Genomic DNA, 20,302 nt, shown 5'->3' on the forward strand with positions numbered 1-20,302 from the left:
TGCCGCTGGGACGCAGTGCTGGCTCGTCAGTGGGGATGGAGACAGGAGTGCTGGGCTGAGAGGTCACCGGGCAGGGTGTTCTCCCATCTGCGCTGTGCTTGGTTTTGTTGGTAGGTGGCAGGGTGGGGTCTGGGCACAGCTCATGGCTGGACACCGACACACGCAGGGGGTAAGGCGAGGCCCTCAGGCCGCCTCTGCTTGGACTGAGGGTTCTCACAGCCTTTGTGGTACCCCAGCACTACTTCCAAGCAGAGGTTCTCTCTCCCACTCACATGACCTTAGACAGCTTATCTCCACAATTACGTCTATGTTTTCTCCTTCACACTCAACCCCGAAGTTCCGAAGCACCTGACCGAGGAGAAAGGCCTGCCCCTTTTAAGAGACCAAATCATTTCCATCTTGCGTGATATTTACCCAGCCTACTTCCTATTGCAAGTACCAACACTTTGATTTTCTTCATTGATTTTTGTCCAACATGAGCAAAAGGAAGTGCTTAAATAACTACACAACAGGATGCGTTGAAAAAGAGGGTCGCACTGCGGAAACTGAGCCCTCAGCGGGCTGGAAAACCACCGTGCGAGCGGTAGCGGTAGCTTGTCAAGAACGTGGCCAAATTCAGAGCGGCCGAGGCCCAACCAGGAGGCTCGGGTCTGAAAGTAGAAATTTGAAGCGGGGGCAGGGTGGTTGATCACATCAGGGTGGAAATTCGACTTATTCAATAAGCGATGCTGGGCCAACGTGCCAGCTGCTATCTGGAAGGAAGATAAAAGTGAGATTCCCTACCTCACCCCAAGTGAAAGATTTAAATATAAAAACCGAAATCGGAATAAGACTATAGGTAAATATTTACTCATGCTGGGACAGGGACGCCTAGACGCCACCCTGGAGGCAGTGGATGGAAACACACGGGTGTTCACGGCAGTCCTGCAGACAGAGGCTCTGCGTGTGGGAGCAGCAACAAAAACGCCTTCTCTCTTCCTCAGCAGCGATGCTCAGCCCAGGGCGACGCCGATCAGAAAACCTTCAGCAAACGCCTTATTCTTCCTGCCTCTCCTCCGAGGCTTTTCTGAGAAGTGTCAGGACGTGACGGGGGGCTGGAACCAAGCATTCCTCTTCCCTCTCCTTGCCCGAGTGTGAAAACCCGTAAATGGCCAGGTTTCCGATGCCCCGACCTCTTGCACTGGAGGAGAGTTCGCACTCCCGCAAGAAGTACTGAGGGTCTGTAGGGTCTGTGTCCCCGACGGGTCATGTTCACAAGAGCCTGCCTTGCGCGGCCTGGTGCCTGGGCCTTCAGCTCTGAGCTGCGCTCCCAGGGCTCCTGCGTGGAGGCTTCCAGACTCTCTTCCTCTGTCAGCGTTGACTCAACTCTCCCCAACACCCTCCCTCCCACCCTGGGAATCGGAATGTTTACAGAAGCGTGAAAACAAACATTCTCAGAATATTTCTAGTCAGGTTTGTACACTGCTTAAGAACAGGAATGTTGCTGAGTTGTGGCATTTAATAAACTTCGGTGCGCAGAGAAGCCTGGATCGGGGGGTCCTGCTCTGAAATGCTGCCAACGTTGACACCCCAGGAGACCCTTGACCCTCCCAGCAAAGGTCTGCTCCAGCGCCCCCACCCCCCGCCGGCCTGGGGTCTAACCATCTCCCCAGTTGCCACCTACCAGCCCCAGACGAGCAGGTCCACAGCGGTGGGCTGTGGGCTCTTCGGGGACCCAGACTCACGCAGAAAAGAATCCCAAAGATGACTTCCAGCTTTTTCCCCAAGTACACACCTATTTCCATCAGTTCACCTGCCAATCTCGAACTCAGCTTTTTTTTTAAAAAAAAAAACAAAAAACTTCTGATCCTGAAGGACGCTGACTGAGCTAGCGTCACGTTTCACCCAAGTCCTTCTCCTGCCCCTGTGATGCCAAAGGAATTCAATAAATCTATAAAATGTCTTATTTCCTGGGTCTGCTAGGAAACAGCCTAAGTAGGGCAAGGTCCTACTTGATGAGGCTTAATCTTATTTACTGACATGAGCTGAGTCATAATTAACAGTTGCCTCCATCCTCTGGCTTGATTCAGAAGCAGATACCTGGAGAGGGTCCCCTGTGTCATTCTGGCCTGTGAGAATCTTTTCCGAAGGCTCCCGGCTGCACCCAGGCCAGGCCCTCCCACCAGCAGACGACAGGAAGGAGCCAGGTCCCCACGAAGAAAACCCGGGGCTCTGAAGTAATTTCCCAACTCCTTTCCTGAGGCCCCAGGTAGCTCACACACACAACGCTCTGAAAATGAAAAAACCTGCTCTCCCGGCAGCCTGCACTGCATCAGGAGTTCTGACACAGGTCAAAACGGAGGCGGGGGAGACAGGTATCCCTTCAGGGGCAGGATGTAAAATCCAGTAACTCTGCTACCTGCGGGTGAGCCTGACGAATAAGATGTAAAGATGACGAGTGTTTTCCCCTGGTGATATTTCAACAGAATCGAAGATTTCACTTTGGGAATCTTGCAGAAAACAGGGCAGCAAGCACAAACGTTTTTTTCACCTTTTAGGACATAGACCTTGTCATGAAGAGTCTCTTAACATTCTTCTTGAGTAGCTCGTTGACTTCACAGGCTTAAAAGGTAAAAAACAGTTCAAAAATAACAGTATATTTAAGACAGAAAATACTGAGCTTCACGTTTTCACACAGATGATGAAAAACTGAAGTATTACTAGGAAGGGTCTGAAACAGGTCTCAGCTCCCTTTTAAAGGGCCTGTTCCCAGATCAGCCACGCAGCACTGGGAGCAGAGGCGCCCGGAGATAGGCTGCTGCTAAGTCACTTCAGTCGTGTCCGACCCTCAGTGACCCCATGGACTGCAGCCTTCCAGGCTCCTCCGTCCATGGGATTTTCCAGGCAGGAGTACTGGAGTGGGTGCCATTGCCTTCTCCGCTGGAGACAGGCAGACGGGTGCTCTCCTGATGGAGGCGGGGAGGGGAGCAGACAGGTGCTCTCCTGATGGAGGCAGGGAGGGGCGAGGGGCATAGGGGACAAGGAGGGAGGAGGGAGAGAGAAGGGGGAGAAAACAACATCAGAAGGTCAGGGACCACCTGGAACAGGGGGACGGAGGCGGAGGATGCCGGGGATGGAGCACAGACACAGCCTGGTAACAGCGACGCTAGACGTGCAAAGTGGAACAGAAGAGGCCTGGACATCAGCCCAGCCCTGAGTGTCCCTGCCCCCTCCTTTTCTCTCTACTATTAAAGGGGAGCACCCGTTTCTCCCACGTGCAGGAGGGGACAAGCCCAGGCCAGGTCACCCCGGTCCACCCCAGTCTACAGCTGCCCTGGGCAAGTCACGTCCACGCCGCGTCTGAGAAGCAGGAGGAAGGGCACACAGCACAGTGGTGTGTGCGGTCCCGGCTCAGCACAGGGGCCGCGCATGGCAGAGAAAGCCCTGGGCGATGGGCAGGAAGCCTGGGGCCTGAGCCTGGCCCTGCTGCCGACCCGCGACGTGACCACAGAGAAATCTTGTTTCATCATCTGCAGAGGGGGGACAGTAATAACACATGGACTTTTTGGAATTATTGTCAGAGTCAAATCCATTTTTATCAAAGTGTTTGCAAGTCGTGGTTGGCTGCAAGCAACTTGAAGTTATTGGTTATCGGGGCAGTCACAGGGAGAACAAGAGTGTAAGCGTCCAAAATCCTTCGAGAAGGGTCTTCCTCACTCACCCGGCCCCACCTCCCTCGAGGGCTGCTCTTCTTCCTGCTGTACAAACTCTGGCCTTGTCTTTGCCTAAAGACTGACATGCACCGTAAGCCTCAGGAACTGCCTGGAGGGGTGGACGGAGGTGAAGGGGTAGAGAGACGAGAACTCGAAAAAGTGCTAGGAAAAAAAATCCACGCAAAATGGGAAAGCCATTTTGGAAGAGAACGCGGGGGTTTCTCATACCCTAAAGCATATGCTTCCTGTGCAAGCCAGCAGACTCAAAAGAAATGGAAACACACGTCTACACAGGACACTCTATGTTCTCTTGCGAGTAGTTGGTGTTACTATGCGTGTGTCAAAACTTACGCAACTGTACACTGACCGCTGGTGGGCTTGCCTGTACATAAATTATGCTTCAGTGAGGCTGCTTAGAAGATAACACTGGAATATAAAAACACGTGTGGTGATGGATGCATTAACTAACTGTGCGGGGATGGATGCGTTAATCAACGAGAAGGGAAGAATTCTTTTGCAATGTATATGTATAAAAACACATAAAACCAACACAGGGTGCACTTCATATTGTAATATTTAAATGACAATCTTACCACTTTATCAATTATACCTCAACAGAGCTGAGGGGGATGAAAAGAAAACAATACAATTCAGATTTGGTATTTTCCCTTCCTGCCACACCGTCCAGCTGAGATGAAGTATAAAAGCTAAACAGTTTAAAAAAAAAAAAAAAAAGAAAGAGCAGCAAGGAAAGAAGGAACATTCCAGCTAAACGCAGTGCAACCAGCCAGTGCGACCAGAGTCGGGGCAAGCCGTCATCCTCACTCCAAGCAGTGGCATCGAGAAGCAGAGAGCTAACGAGACCCGAGGAGGGGCTGCATCCCAGGGAAGTCCTCCAGAAAGGGACTCGGACACAGCTTTTCTGAGGTCAGAGATGAGAGAGGAAGGCCCACAGCCAGGATCACCCACTGACCGCCCTTCAGGATGGGCATCGAGCGTTTCTACAGAGAAAAGAGCACGGGTCGTCCCGTGGAGACAAGTCTCCATCCCTTCCACAGGAGCCAAACAGAGGTCAGGGCAAATACAAGCCATTTCGGCTGAAAATCACATCTGTGGAGGGCCACGGGCTGGAGATGCGTGACGTCTAAATTTGTGGACATCTCGCGTACCGAAGTTTCTGGGAGGTCAGTTCCAGTAAACGAGCGGATTTGTGGACATCTCGCGTACCGAAGTTTCTGGGAGGTCAGTTCCAGTAAACGAGCGGATGAGATCATAAAAGTGTCACCTTGTTTGCAACTCCGACACCAAGTTCTAAAGTCAGTCCTGTAATGTCATCCCCCGTAAGTACAGTCAGAAGTGATTTACACAGTTCCGAGTGACAGTGTTTGGTTTCGCACGTGGAATGGTGCTCGCACACTTGCCAGGCTGGGCCAGAGGCGGGGCCAGCCAGGTCCTCTACCTGGAACAAGGAGGACTCAGGCGGGGAACGGGTGTTCTTTATGACGTGACTCTCAATGGTTAAAAAAACCAATAATATGAAATGTGAATAAACACTCGTGTACAAAGATGTTTAATCCAGTGTCATCTATTACCATCGTGAGAAAACAGGAGACCGCCTAATTTTCCTCAGCCAGACAGGAGAACGGCTGAGGAGGCACGGCTGACTTCTAAAGATGAAGTTTTATGTAGTCACTAAAATGGTGTAACGTGAGAGCTTTGCATGACAATGGAACACAGTAATAATGCTGAGTGAAAAAGGAGTTCACACAATGGCCTAGGCCACACTGCAGCTGTGCTGAAGAATGCACCAGTCATGGGACTGAAGACACAGGCCCAAGTTTAGAGCAACTCCGGGGGTTCTTTACATTTTTTTTTATTACTAAAATTTTCTACCATGAGCAATTACTACTTGTATTATTGAAAAAAATGCCTACAAAACAGTACAAAGAAAAGAACATTTCCCCCCGCCCAGGTTAGGAATGTAACACCAAAATAAGCTTAGTTTTTCCTAGTAAACAAAATGAATTTCATATGAATCTGCCTGTTTTTCGGCCTCTGAGATTTCTTTCTTCCTTACAACCCACGACTTGAGCTGTATGAACAGTTCTGTTCTCTTGATTTCTCTTGTCTGTTTCTCACTCTCAGGGCCGTCTCTCCATTCCCGCCTGAGCCCTGGGGGCACGGGTCTCTGCGTGGTCTGGGGCCTCCCGTGTATGGGAGTCTGAAGGTCCCTCCTCGGTCACACCTGTTCCCTCTCTGGTCTCTTCTCTCACCTTCCTGATGAGTCTCTGGAGGTTCTGGCTGCCAGGACTGAACTTCACCCAAGAATAAGAAACTGTCCTGATGGTCCAAGTACTTCACAATATTTGAGGGTACCTATGTGATTAACTATTTTAGCCTACCTTGGTTCAGAGACTTAGAGAACATTCGAGTCTGAAGGTACTTAGTTCAGTTCAGTCGCTCAGTCGTGTCCGACTCTTTGCTACCCCATGGACTGCAGCAGGCCAGGCCTCCATGTCCATCACCAACTCCTGGAGTTTACCCAAATCATGTCCATCGAGTCAGTGATGCCATCCAACCATCTCATCTCTGGCGTCCCCTTCTCCTCCTGCTCTCAATCTTTCCCAGCATCACAGCCTTTTCCAGTGAGTCAGCTCCTCGCATCAGGTGGCCAAACTACTGGAGTTTCAGCTTCGGCATCAGTGCTTTCAATGAACACCCAGGGACTTCAGAAGTCGTCTATTCTGATTTTGGTCCTTTTGAAGATGTGACTGTCCTCACTGGAAGTGCAGGTTGTGATGACCCACTCACTCCACAGGAGGTGCCCCGAGGAAAGCAGCGGAAGTGATGCCCTGGGGAGGTATCCATCAGACCTTCTCAGTGACACTGGCTTCTGCCCTGGAGCTGGGATGCCTTGAAGTCCTGGCCTCCGCAGGGAACGGGAGGGCAGAGTCGATGGGGAAAGACGAGAGAGTGACAAAGACAGCGGATAACCAGGAATGCTGCAGAGCCTGCATCCTGGAATGTTTTCAAGGTTCGATGACGTCTTGAGTCCTGCGCATCATCCAGAGACCACAGGGCCGGGAAGAGGCAGTTTAGCTTGGAACCATGAACCACAGGATTGTCCTGTGGGGAAAGCGGGTGGAAAGCTCTGACCCTCTCTTGAGCCGTGCAGTCAGCAGCCTTCATGAGTTTATGCAACGTGAACCCACTTCTTCTCGTCCCCCAGCAACAGTTTCCACTGCAGAGCCTGTGGGCTCAGCCCTCATTCCTGGTACAGTCAGTCTCCCTCTGCATTCCTGTCATTCTGACATTTAAATTTCTTCTGGGCTTATAAAGCATTTGTGTTATTTAGATGTTTTCCACACAGCCTTTTGCTCTCTGGGAAGGCGCTGGCTAAACCTAGTAAATAAGAACATATCTTTTTTAAAGGATAAGGAAATAAAAGCAAAATTCATTCAAATGAGATAGAGTTAAAAGAATTGAGATGATCTGACCTATAGAAGGAAAGATCTAGGAGGTCCTACATGACTTACATGAAAAATATTTCTTAAAAACTGAAAGATCGCCTCGGGAGGTGTAAGTGAGACTGCCTTGTGTTCAAATGGGATTTGACCGAGTGATGGGTTAAAGTAAGAAAGCTTTTATCTGTTGTTTCCACTTTAAATGGATAATTCAGTGAGTCCACGTAAAGGCTCATTTCAGTTCAGTTGCTCAGGCGTGTCTAACTCATTGAGACCCCATGAACTGCAGCATGCCAGGCTTCCATGTCCATCACCAACTCCCCAAGCTTGCTCAAACTCATGTCCATCGAGTTGGTGATGCCATCCAACCATCTCATCCTCTGTCGTCCTCTTCTCCCGCCTTCAATCTTTCCCAGCATCAGGGTCTTTTCCAATGAGTCTGTTCTTCACGTCAGGTGGCCGAAGGATTGGAGTTTCAGCTTCAGCATCAGTCCTTCCAATGAATATTCAGGACTGATTTCCTTTAGGATGGACTGGTTGGATCTCCTTGCAGTCCAAGGGACTCTCAGGAGTCTAATCTAACACCACAGTTCAAAAGCATCAGTTCTTCAGCTCTCAGCTTGCTTTATGGTCCAACTGTCACATCCATACATGACTACTGGAAAAACCATAGCTTTGGCTAGACAAACTTTTGCTGGCAAAGTAATGTCTCTGCTTTTTAATATGCTTTCTAGGTTGGGCATAGCTTTTCTTCCAAGGAGCAAGCGTCTTTTAATTTCATGGCCGCAGTTACCATCTGCAGTGATTTGTGAGTCCAAGAAAATTAAGTCTGTCACTGTTTCCATTGTTTCCTCATTTATTTGCCATGAAAAGGCTATCAAGAGAAAATATAGTATCAGCCCCTCTTTATCTAATTGGAGATACAGCAGTCTTTCATCATTAATAAGAAAAGCTACACTCAGATAGGAGGAGAAAACTTTGTAACTCAATGTGTTGCCGCACAGCAAAATGAGCTCCCACCGGAAATGTGGAATTACCTGCAGTGGAGATTTGAAAAATAGGTTGCGACCACCTTGCCAGAGTGTTTTAAGTGCAATACTGCTTGAAACCCAAGGACAAGAACAGCTGAGCCTTATATTATCTATTTCTACTCCCAGACAGAAACGGCCTCTGAACATCTTTCCCTTTCCGTATGCACTATAGACACAGATTCCTTCCAAATATTCTGGGTCACCTGTTTTTGTTCACTCGTAACCAAAAACAGATTTGCTTTCAGGAGCAAATCACTTAATATCCTTTCTATCAACTGGCAAACCTAAGGCTCACTTGTTCCTATTCTGTGCCCTGAAGTGTTGGGCTGCTTGGCCAAGTCCCAGGAGCTATATTAGGGAAATACTTTCCCTTCAGCCACGGTTGAAAATGGAACTGTGTGTATAAATAGACATCTTGCTTCTTACATATGTATTTGCCAATTTTACTCCGAGTATAATGCAGGTTCAATAGAAATGTGAATGAGACTTATAGAACATTGATTCCTGCTACCACTACATGTTATTTCCATTACTGGAACATTACTATAAACGGAAGAGTTGACAAATGAAGACTATTATCTTAACTATTATCCATGCTCAGTTTACAGCCCCGTGTTTCTTATCTTCATCCCAGAGGTTCTTAAGCAATAGTTCTTAGGCAGAAGCAAGAGAGGACGAATAAATAAATATTAAAATGACTTAGTTGGACTTTTTCTCTCTTCAAGGGAGCAAAGTCCATTCAAGTCTCTGAAGTACCTCATCAGAAGGCAACAAACTTGATTCAATTCCACCAGTAAGGGCAAAATAGTAATGTAAAGCAGCCTAAACAAGGCAGTGAGTCTATAAATTTGGTGGGTAAGTCAGGTGAAAATTCAGCAGTTCTTCATACCTCTGAGACTATGAAATTAAAGTCTTGTTAACTCAATTTAGAGGGGCTTTCCTGGTGGCTCAGCAGTAAAGAATCGACCCACCAAAGCAGGACACATGGCTTCGATCCCTGGGTTGGAAAGATCCCCTGGAAAACAAAACAACTACCCACTCCAGTATTCTTGTCTGGGAAATTCGATGGACAGAGGAGTCTGGCAGGGTACAGTCCAAAGAGTCGGACACAACTTAGTGACTAAACAACAACAATTAAATGAAGAAACCATAAGCATTTGCTTGATATCACCTTCAAAAAACCATAGAGACAGAAGTTTTTAAAAAAGGACAGTTTATAAGATTCCTTTGAAAATGATTTCCCGATTCTGAGAGTGCTCCTGTTGCTTCATTCCTCATGTACGGTTAAGATAGAAACTTCCCAGGGCAAGTCAGTAGCTCCGTTTGTCTGTTTCTTTTAGAAAACTTAGAGCTAGGAAGGCGCTTGTATGTGAACATACGGAGCTTTCTTATAATAACCAGAAAGCCACCAGATATAAGCTGCTCTTCCATGATGTATGAAATCAGTTAAGAGAATAGAAAGCAACACATACTGTCTTTTATCATCACCTACTTCGGCACCTTTACTGCAGCTCCTGGGTGTATTCCAATTGCTGTCTGGTGTCGCTTCCTTTCAGCCTACTGAACCGAACTTGTTTTAGTATTTCTCGGAAGGCGGACCTGCCAGCAGGGCATTCTCCCAGTCTTTATTTACTCGCTGATGCTCCTGTTTAGAAAGACAGCTCCCCAGGACACAGGCTTCTCTTAGCACTTTCCTGGGCTCTCTCACTGCTGCCTGGCCGCCACTGCTGTGAGAGTCCCTGGGCTTCCCCCAGACGCCCTGAGTCACGTCCGCCTCTCTGCATTCCCACTTTCTCTTCATCTTTCAGCATTTTGACTGCAATATGCCTGGGTGTGGATCTCTCTGTGTTCATCCTAATGGGCATTTGTTAAGCACTCTGGGTGTGCAGATACTGTCTCTCATCAGCTTTGGGGATGTGCCAGCCACGGCTTCTTTGACAGTGTTTTTCTGCCCTTTCTCTCGCTTCTGCTTCTGGTATTCCTGCTGGGACTCTTCATAGTGGCCCATGTTTTTCTGAGACTCTGTTCATTTTCCCTCATTCCTTTTTTCTTTCAGTTCTTCAGACTATGTAACTTCTACCACTCCATCTTCAAATTCGCTGCTTCTCTCTTCCGAAAATGCAAATCTACTGTGGAGGCTCCTGATGAGTTTTTCATTTTGGTTACTGTACTTTTCAACTCCAAAATTGCCATTTAAAAAAAAAAAGTTTTAAGTGTGATTAAAATAAGCATAGAATTTACCATTTAACTATTTTTAAGTGTATAGTTCAGTGACATTAAGTACATTCACATCATTGTGTAAACATCACAACCATCCACCTATAGAACTTATCTTACAAAACTGAAACTCTGTACCCATTAGACAGTAATTTTCCATTCTTCAGTCTCTGTGAATCTGACTGTTCTAAGTGCATCACATGAGTGAAATCATACACTATTTGTCTTTTTGTGAGTGTCTTACTTCACTTAGCATAATATCTTCAAAGTTCATCCTTGTTGCAACGTGTCAGAATTCCCTTTTATTTTTAGGCTGAATAACAGTCCATTGTATGTATGGACCATATCTTACGTATCCATTCATCTGCTGATGGACTTCTGGGTTGCTTCTACTTTATGGCTATTGTGAATAATAATACTATTAAAACGGTGTACAAATATCTCTTGGAGTCCCTGCTTTCAGTTCTTCTGGGTATACAACCAGAAGCAGAATTGCTGGGTCAGATGATGAATCTGTTAATTTTTTCAGGCAGCAGCTACACCATTTTACATTCCCACCAACAGTGCACAAAAGTTCTAGTTTCTCCACATGCTGTTTTCTCTGTTATTATTTTTCAGGAGAAGTCATCCTAATGGACATGAGGTGATATCTCACTGTGGGTTTGATTTTCACTTTTCTAGTGATTACTGTTGGTACATCTTTTTATGTGCTTGCTAGCCATCTGTATGGAGAAATGTCTATTTAAGTCCTCTGCGCAGTTTTGAATCAGTTTATTTTTCTGTTGTTTAAGTTGTAGGAGTTCTTCATATATGTATATTGTGGATACTAGCCCCTTATCAGATATATGATTTACAAATATTTTCCCCCATTCTGTAGGTTGGCTTTTCACTCTATTGCTTGTGTCCTTTGCAGAAACTTTTAATTTTGCTGTAGTCCAATTTATCTATCCTTACTTTTGCTTTTGGTGTCATAACCACATTTGGTTCTTTTTTTTTTTATCATTTCTATCTCTTTTAAGGATAGTCTCTATTTGATGAGTCACTGCCACCAATTTTCCTTGAATTCTTTCAGAATAGTTTATTTTAGATTTTGAACTAAGATAATATAATAATAGCTGCTCTGAAGTCTCTGTCTGCTAAGTTCAATAAATGGGCCCCTCAAAAGCAGTCTCTCCTGTCTGCTTACTTTTCCTGTGTATGTATCACACTTTTCGGTTTCTCTAACATGTCTCATAATTTTTTCTTGAAAAATGGACATTTTACAAAGGACAACTTATATTGTAGCAACTCTGGTTACTGGTACTCCCACCCCCAGAGGTCTGTTGTTATTTGGCTGTTCACTTGGCTGGACGACTTTGGTGACATCTCCTTTCCCTACAATGTGTAGCTGTTGCTGTGCCTGCTCAGATTTTCCCCCACGTCTTTGTATTGTAGTCTGGCTTGCTAGAAATCACCCATGGGACAGCATAAGCTACTTACAGGTCAAAGGTTGTGCTTAAGCCCCCTTAGCTAGTGAGATTTCCAGGCTCTACCACGACGTCTGGGGCTTAGAGACTACTTTGCTCAGACAGCAAAGGATGGAGGGAGCATCTGAAAGCCAAGGGGCAGCGCAAGGGTAATTGCTGGAGAGCTGGGGTTATACTGTATCCTGGCTGGGCTGGTGGCATAAACCCCCGAGCATGTGTAAAACCTCATTCAGCTGTACACCAGAAAAAGTGAATTTTGCTGTATGTAAATTTTTAAGTGACTGGATTTGCCCTTTAAGAAAAGATACTTCTACACCTGGAGTCAGATCCAATTGATCACTTGAGTTCTTGAAAGGAGACAAAAACCAAATCTTTCTTATTATATGATCACCTACTGGAATCATTTCGTCTCAGAACACATATACAAACTAAAAACCAGATCCTTCTAGTACTTAATAATTAGCATGATAATGCACGATAACTGCTGCATGATAATGTCAAGCTTTTCTACCTGGCCAAAGAAGTCTCTTCTGGATTAGACTTCAAGTCATTTTTCTTCAAGTCAAAATTCTGGATTCCCTTAATTGTTACTGACAAGGCTCACAGAGCCTGAAGACATTATGACTTAAAAGATAGGGGGAATATCAGAAAAAAAAAAAAAAGAAAAATCCTCTATAACATTCATGCACAAAAAAAAAAAAAAAAAAAAAAGATAGGGGGAATATCAGAAAAATGTCCACAAAAGTAGAGATGGCACAAATCAGGCCTGACAGAGGAGGTGTGAGGGTGGGCGTGCTGCCTGCCAGGTGCCCAGGGATTCTCGACTCCACTTGGCAGGCTGAGGCACAAAGTGATGGGCCATCCCAGCGAGCCCCCATCCCTGCTCCACCACCACTTCAATTTCAGGTCAGGTTGAAAACAATCCCTCTTCCTTTTAAAAACCTTCTTACTCGTTGATGAGTTCATTTATAATTCCCAGCCACCTTGCTACGCTGAGTACAACCATATCTTCTCATTTCCGATTTCAGTCTTCAGAGAAAAGACAGAAACAAACAAACAAAAAACAGATGAACAAACAAAAACAAAACAAAACAAAAAGGAAAATGAACTCGGTCCAAGTTTTTAAGCCAAGATTCAATGACCCTTTCCCTGGACAGCCATCAGCTTCCTGCCTTTTCTAACAGAGCCCAGAGCCTCAGGAAATACTTTTTTCTGCTTTCTCTCTTCTAAAAAGGTGCTCTCTTCCTTCATGCTAATCAACTGGCAAAGCCTTCTGTCAATCAAACTGTAACTTCCGACTTACTCATCTTGATACAAGTCTGTGCTCCCACCCAACGCAGGAGCAATCTGTGACTCAACGGAAGTTGGACCCACTTGGCAGCGAGGATATGCTGATGTGGCCGCCATCGACATATCCTCACCGGGAACAGAGCTCCATCCACTGGCTATCTGACTATTTGGGTTAAACAGTTCACCCACTGCTCCTTTCCCCTCCCCTGCCCAGAGAAGAAGATGATAAATCCATGTGGGATGTGTCTTTACTTCCTGGGGAAGGTGAGAGCATGGAGAAGGATTACAAGATTATTCCAACCATACCATTGCAGGAGAATGAGGCAAAGATGATGAAGAAAGGAAGGAGAGGATGAGGAGAAGGACGCTCCTTGTAAGGATGAAAACAGTAAGAAGGAAACCTGAAAAACCAGCTCTCTGGGCTCCCAGGACTCTGGGAAAGACTCCTGATGAGTAACAAAGGCTCTGAACCAAAGGTTAGGCCACAATGTGATCCATCTGGCTTCCCGAGGCGCTTTTGCTTTAAGTTTAAGGTTATCAGTCTTGTTGAAAGTGGATTCAACTCAATCTCAACCCAGACCTCTGTCCCCAGGTGAACCTGGTGATGGATCCATTCATTCTGGTCAAGGCTTAGTGTCTGAACAGACTTCAAAGGGAACCCTTTGCCACAGCCATCAAAAGTATTCTTTCATGTCACCATACAAAGAGGGTAGAAAGGGAGGCCTCCTGTTATGGCTCAAGAATTTCTTAAGGCAAGTACCACCAATACCAAAACAATTCCCCTAAATACCCTTCCGATTGAGACCATAAGGACACGCCAGGAACATCTGGCAGCAGTAACCTAGCAGCAGATGCTCTCTTATGCCGTTATCACCTCGGCTAACGCTGCCGAGATGCACGCAGAGGCCACACAGATAAGTGCTGCGTAAATATGACCCAAAGCCCACGGCCATGGTTCCACCCTCTGCTATTCTGGGCCTAAGTGAATAATATTAACGCTAGGCATACTATTTTTAATGACTTTAAGAAATACGTTTTATTTGCCAGTTCCCTGCCTTCCCTCTCCACATAACACTGCTACTGCTGCTGCTGCTAAGTCGCTTCAGTCGTGTCCAACTCTGTGCGACCCCATAGACGGCAGCCCACCAGGCTCCCCCATCCCCAGGATTCTCCAAGCAAGAACACTGGAGTGGGTTGTCACGTCCTTCTCCAATGCATGAAAGTGAAAAGTGAAAGTGAAGTCGCTCAGTCGTGTCCGACTCTTAGCGACCCCATGGACTGCAGCCTACCAGGCTCCTGCGTCCATGGGATTTTCCAGGCAAGAGTACTGGAGTGGGGTGCCATCGCCTTCTCTGTGAACCTGGCCAAACTGAGGTTCATGGGACAGTTCACGGAACGTCTGGAGCACTGAGGTCACAAAGCAGACCCCTGCCGGACGCCTTTCGCCTGTGCCTGGAACACGTGCGCTCAGTGGTGCCCGTGGACCATAGCCCACCAGGCTCCGCTGTCCATGGGACTCCCCAGGCAAGAACACTGGGGTGGGTTGCCATTTCCTTGTCCAGGGGACCTTCCCGACCCAGGGACGGAACGCATGCCTCCCTGCACCGGTGAGCAGGTTCTTCACCACCAGCACCACCTGGGAGCCCAGTGTGCACGCACAGGAAATTTCCGGTGCGTGCAGAAAAGGGGGAAGGCAACGAGGAACACTGCCCCTAGCTCTCTCCCGCAGGATGACCACCGTTTCTGTGCACACTTGGGTGTGCTCGCTTTATCCACAGGGGGAGGTATTCATTACGCAAGTCACTGAGAGGCTACTGATGAATCAAGTAAAATATAAAAGTCAAAATAAAAATGAATTACAACAGTTCTGCTTTGAAAAGAAAGGTTTTCCTTATTTCACAAGTCATATATGCTCACTGAAGAAAAAAGCCTAAAATACAGGTAACCAGAAAGCCAGGGGAAAACATGAGCTCATTCCTACAGCTAACTGCTGTCATATTTGGGGCACTGCATTATTTTTTATGTGCATATAAATGCCTTCCTTTTAAACAAGGAATTAAAGCTATGAATACCCATTTGAAAAATGAGCTGATACGTAAGCTTTTTTGTTACCTGCTAGTTTTACTCCATATACATCTAACACTGTCATTTCAAACAGCTGCAGCGTGCTGCATTATGGGGCAGCACCATAAATTATTTGGCTTCCCTGGTGGCTCAGATGGTAAAGAACCTGCCTGTGATGTGGGAGACCCGGGTTTGATCCCCGGGTCAGAAGCATCTCTTGGGGAAGGGAATGGCTACGCACTGCAGTATTCTTGCCTGGAGAATCCCGTGGACAGAGGAGCCTGGCGGACTACGGTCCATGCACCTTATTAGGTTGTTTCTGGGGATCTTTGAATTATTAGGTCAGTAATTCTTTCTAATTAAAAACTAAGGAGTTTTCCTTTTCTCTCCTTTCAAAATAGTTACAGTTTTTGATTCAGCAACTGCCATGAGATAAAGCTAATCCCAAATGACCTAACCATTCTCATTTGTAATGACACATCTCTGGACTAGATATGACTGACTTTAGAAACAAAATTATTGTTGCCAGGGTGAAAATACCCAAAGAAAGACTATTCCGTCACTTTTCTTTGTATAGAAATGAAAATAGCCTTTGCCTGCTATTGTGAAGAACCAAATCAACTAGCCACTGGGCATTTCCTCTATTGGATATATAGTTACTGAGAGTTCAGGAGTTTAAAAGACAGTATGTTCAATTCAGGGGCAGAACCAAGGTGTTCAGAGTCGGCTGTCTCTGCTTCTGAACTGCTGAGATAAACCTGTGCTCTCTGGGTGCAACCAGAACATGGATCAGGCCTCACATACGGTGTGCGTGACACGGGACACAGGCGTGGGACATGACGGTGCACGCGCCCTCACGTCTGAGAAGTCCGTTTGTTCCAAGATAACAAGGTCTGAGGACTCGGTGACAACTTGCAGAATGCACCTGCCACCTCCACCCTCTGTCTCCCGTGACGGGGCACAGTGGGGTCCGTGCCACACTGCCCTCACCTGAAGGAACGCGGACTCCTCTGCAAACGTTTGTTCCATCTGACACCTGGAGGCTGGAGATGGGCACCTCGATCTATTGTGTTAGTGGGTCTCCCCCGACCTGGGGCACGGGGGCCTGTTTACCCTGTTGTTTTACATCTGCAGCAAACAGCCAGCCAGACACACAGTAGGCACTTCACGCAAATAAACAGTGAATCATTCCATTCACTGTTTATTTGGGAACAAACGCTGAGGGTACCCCCGTTCCAGCTCTCAGGGCCGAGCTCTGAGGGCCTCGGGGCCGGGCCCAGGCTGGACACGGCCTCTCTGGGGACAGCAGCCCACTCCCACTGTGACACTTTCTAGGCAGCACTGTCAGAACATGTCCTCAGGGAACCCTTCCTTCACTTGGATCGCAGACAGCGCTGATTGTCCCAAACGCCATACAGGGTGTAACGGACGGACGGACACACTCTCCGGAGTTTCTGCTTTCCACCCCAGACCACTCCTGCAAGCAAATCACACAGGAAGAATGTACAAAAGGGCAAAGACCACGGAACTGAGATGCATCTGTATTACGTGCAAGGTGGAGGGCGGGGAGGGACGCTTAGGCCGGAGCATCTGGACTGGGGAGGCCGCAACGGCGAGCCGCCCGACTCTAGGTCATTCATCACGTGGATGGAGGCAGGGCACCTGTGGCCTTGGACACTACGATGGAATGATTCACTGCTTATTTGCATGAAGCGCCTACTATGTGTCTGGCTGGCTGTTTGCTACAGATGTAAAACAACAGGGTAAACAGGCCCCCGTGCCCCGGCTCGAGGGAGACCCACTAACACAATAGATCGAGGTGCCCCTGTCTTCAGCCTCCAGGTGTCAGATGGAAGTCCCTGTGCAAGCATGGGTCACGTTCCCGCAGTGCAAGGGACACCGAGGGAGGAGTGGGGTAGGGTCACACTTCCCCCCCAGCCTCCCTGCTTCTGAAAGGGAGATGAGTCCCCCCTTACATGGGGACTGTCACAGCAGCCTGTGACATGGAGGGGCCATGGACTAACACCAAAGGGCACCCATTTTCACCACTGCTCAAACTTGCCCACCGGTGGCTGCTGAAAAGGCCCGAGGAGAGGAGACAGTCTGTTCAATGGTGCGCTGTACAGAGCAGAGATGGCGACACCTGACGGCACAGCGTGACTGCATCGGCCTCTCATCTGCTCCCCATCTGACGTGGGCAGGGTCCTGACTACTGAGCTCACAAAAGTAACTGCAAAATTCTCCTGGTTAATTATTAGTCTTCTCGAAGTGACGGGAAATGCAGAGAGGAGGGAAGGCTGGCGGGGACTCAGGTCGTTTAACTCCTGACTTCGGATGGAATACTGAAAACCCTGCAAATCAGACCCAGGTTTTGACAGCTTCAGGAAAACACCTTACCTCTTCCAGTACCCCAATTCCCCATTTTATAACTGTTCTCTGTCTGCACCTTGTCCAGGGGACCTCCAACTTCATCTGAATCACTTGGGGAGTGAGTTAAAACACAGATCGCTGGGCTATCCCCTCTCCCCATAGTTTCTGAATCAACGGTTCCTGGGTGGGGCCTGAGAATGTGCACTTTTCACTAGCTCCCAGGTGGGGCTAAGGCTGGCTGCACCACGAGAGCCACGGTTCTGCCCTAACCGTCACTGGACCAAAGCCTTACATCCTCAACAAGCTGGACACCAGCTGGCCTCTGTACGCTGGCCCTGGAATACAGATGCCGGAATAACAATTCAAGAGCCCCCGCTGGTCATTTTTTTTCTCCTCTTGGCTAAATAATAGAAGTTCCTAACCTCTTTTATAGGCATCGTTTTTCAGCTCTTTAATCATTTCTGAGGTTCTCTGTCGAGCTCTCTCTGAAGCCCTTTTAGCTGTGGGGCTGTGAACTAGGCCTGGAGCCTTAGTCAGAGATGGGATGAGGTTGAACATAAAGGGAAAATGACTCACACACATCCTCCTGGGTATTAATCTCTCACATCCGCGCCTGCCTGATGAGTGCCCTCTGATTCATGCCATTCTGACTCCTTTATGGGCTGCAGTAACACCAGGTTGACCTTGGGAAACGCCTTTCTTCCAAGAAGCTCAAAGCCTTTCTCTAACTAATGTAACAGTTGACCCAACATCCCCAACTGGGCAAAGTAACCTGTTCAATTGTGTATCGGTTTTTAAGAGGGAGAGAAAGTCTGGAACCCAAATATCAGATTTCTACGCAAATATCCCCGTATGGAGAAAGATGCTCCTTACGTTTGTAACATGTTTGAACGTGTAGGTGGTTCATGCACGGGCTAGACGGTGCTCTGGGTGTTCCTGGGGGAATAATGGACCTAACAGGAGCTTCCAGGTAGCCCAGTGGTAAAGAATCCACCTGCCAACGCAGGAAACGCAGGAGACGCAGGTTCGATCCCTGGATTGGGAAGATCCCCTGGAGGAGAAAATGGCAACCCACTCCAGCATTCTTGCCTGGAAAATCCCATGGACAGAGGAGTCTGGTGGGCTACAGTCTCTGGGGTCGCAAAGAGTTGGACACGACTGAGCAGCTGAGCGTGCACATGTGTCAAGCTGCCTCCGCTACAGATGAATAACAGGTGCTTTCCAGCTGCAGGTGAAGCTCCTGATCCCCTTCCCTGTGTGGGACTCGCCACAGTGACCCTGGGCCGTGGACCGGGCCCTGGGGGCCTCTCACCTCCATCCCTTCCCCAGCTGCAGGGAGAGACAGGGGAGCAGGGCCCGGCGGCACTGCTGGCTGCCCGACCCCTACGAGGCAGGAGCCCAGATGGAGAGAGCAGCCCACGGGCCCCCGCCCCCGCCCCCATGTTCTCCTTTTCTTCCTCTATTCCTGGCTCTGCCAGTTCACTCAGTGTCAAGTCGGGCCCGCGCTCTGCGCCCCGCCTAACACGAGCACGTGGGCTCCTGGAGTATGGGAACCACGCTTTCTCTGTGCATTGTATGGCTCTGGGGGTGCTTCATACGCTAAATAACAACAGCCTCTCAGCACGTCCAGGGGCTCTTGGCATTCCTGCCGGGGCCCAGATCCTATTACCATACCCTTGTGCCCGAGACCCGCAGCGCGGAAGACACCCTCTGCTCACTGCTCCTTTCATGCCAGATGAAACAGTGGAAAACTCAGTGGATCAAGCCCTATTCCTGCAAGGTTTCCTTCTGAAAGAGAACATTCTAGAAGTGTGATCACTGAGCACCTGCATTAGGCTCCCAACCAAAGGGCAACCTGTTAGATCATTTCAGTTCCCTTCTGGCCGCACTGACAGAGGATAAAGGGGACCTAGAGAGAAGGCGCCTCTCTGCATTCCCGAAAACCCCTCAAAGCTTCAGAGCAGAAGGCTCTTCTCTAGGAATGAAATCCCAGGAAAAGCAATCTCCTGTGATCAGGAGTTGTCAGAGCCTCCAGGGCTAGGACTATTTTAAGAGGGGGAGGCTGAGGACAGGAGGGCAGGCGGCCAGGGAGAGCAGCTTAAGCAGGCTGGAGGACACACGTGCAGAGTCAGGTGCAGGGGGCGACGGGCAGCACAGGAGTGTCTGACACACGGCTGCACACGGCGGGAGCCGTGGGCTCCGGGTCCTTCCCCAGGCCACAGAACTGCCCGCGTTTCTCAGCATCTGGACCTCCTGCTGGTGACTGTGTGTTGAGCTCACTGTGATTGGTCACAGCCAAGGTCACAGTCAAGGTCACAAGCAGTCCGGTCTCTTCCCAGGAGCGTACTGAGACCCCCGTCCCTTCCTGGGAGACCCCTTCCTTTCCCCAGGCATCGGTGAGCCGCAGGAGGAGGGTCTCCGCTCCAGCAAACCCTCCTGACATTCCCACACCAACACTGACATCACCTCCTCTCCTGGATCACTCTCTCACGGCACATAAATCATGAAAACAAATACTCGGAAAGTGTTTACGAGCATTTTAGCAACTCCTCCTAAAAGCACATATGCTTCCTCGTAGTAAAAATACCTTGGGAAACATCCTTCTGTTAAATTTTTTAAAATGGACAAATCTTACACGGCTTTTTTTTTTGCAGGACTAAACTACAGTTGAGTGGCTGAATAATAGCTGGAGGAGGATCTAACACCCA

The 20,302-nt window shown here is 48.2% G+C and overlaps 1 protein-coding gene across 7 annotated transcripts in view; it reads right to left on the reverse strand.

The window, feature by feature from the left end:
- Positions 1 to 20,302, reverse strand: part of SLC20A2 (solute carrier family 20 member 2) — a 118,866-nt gene that overhangs the window by 57,294 nt on the left and 41,270 nt on the right. The window contains exon 2 of one of the 7 annotated variants that reach the window (XM_086380467.1): positions 12,821 to 12,899. The exons of the other annotated variants lie outside the window; for them this stretch is intronic. The gene's annotated coding sequence lies outside the window, so the exon portion shown is untranslated. The remainder of the gene's footprint in view (positions 1 to 12,820; positions 12,900 to 20,302) is intronic. 7 annotated transcript variants of the gene reach the window in all.

The sequence above is a fragment of the Bos grunniens genome, chromosome 27 (genome assembly GCF_055505025.1).
Source record: "Bos grunniens cultivar Pamir isolate PY7600 chromosome 27, Bosgru_T2T1.0, whole genome shotgun sequence".
Lineage (NCBI taxonomy): Eukaryota > Metazoa > Chordata > Mammalia > Artiodactyla > Bovidae > Bos > Bos grunniens.